This window comes from Tenrec ecaudatus, chromosome 13, assembly GCF_050624435.1.
Source record: "Tenrec ecaudatus isolate mTenEca1 chromosome 13, mTenEca1.hap1, whole genome shotgun sequence".
Classification (NCBI taxonomy): Eukaryota; Metazoa; Chordata; class Mammalia; order Afrosoricida; family Tenrecidae; genus Tenrec; species Tenrec ecaudatus.
In genome coordinates, this window is record NC_134542.1 from 115552340 (window position 1) to 115552694 (window position 355).

Sequence of the window (355 nt, forward strand, 5' to 3'; positions counted from 1 at the left end):
AATGATCATCCTCTCTAAACTGGATCAGGGGCATATATAAAGCATAGATATGAATGGATTTTGAGCTCACAATCACATGCCCTAATCTAAGGACAATTAATTCTTTTTTTTTAGCATTAGGGACTCATACTACTCATCACAATACATACATACATACATCAATTGTATAAAGCACATCCATACATTCTTTGCCCTCATCATTTTCAAAGAATTTGCTCTCCACTTAAGCCCTTTGCATCAAGTCCTCTTCTTCCCCCTCCCTCCCCACTCCCCCCTCCCTCATGAGCCCTTGATAATTTATAAATTATTATTTTGTCATATCTTGCCCTGTCCAGCGCCCCCCTTCACCCCCTTT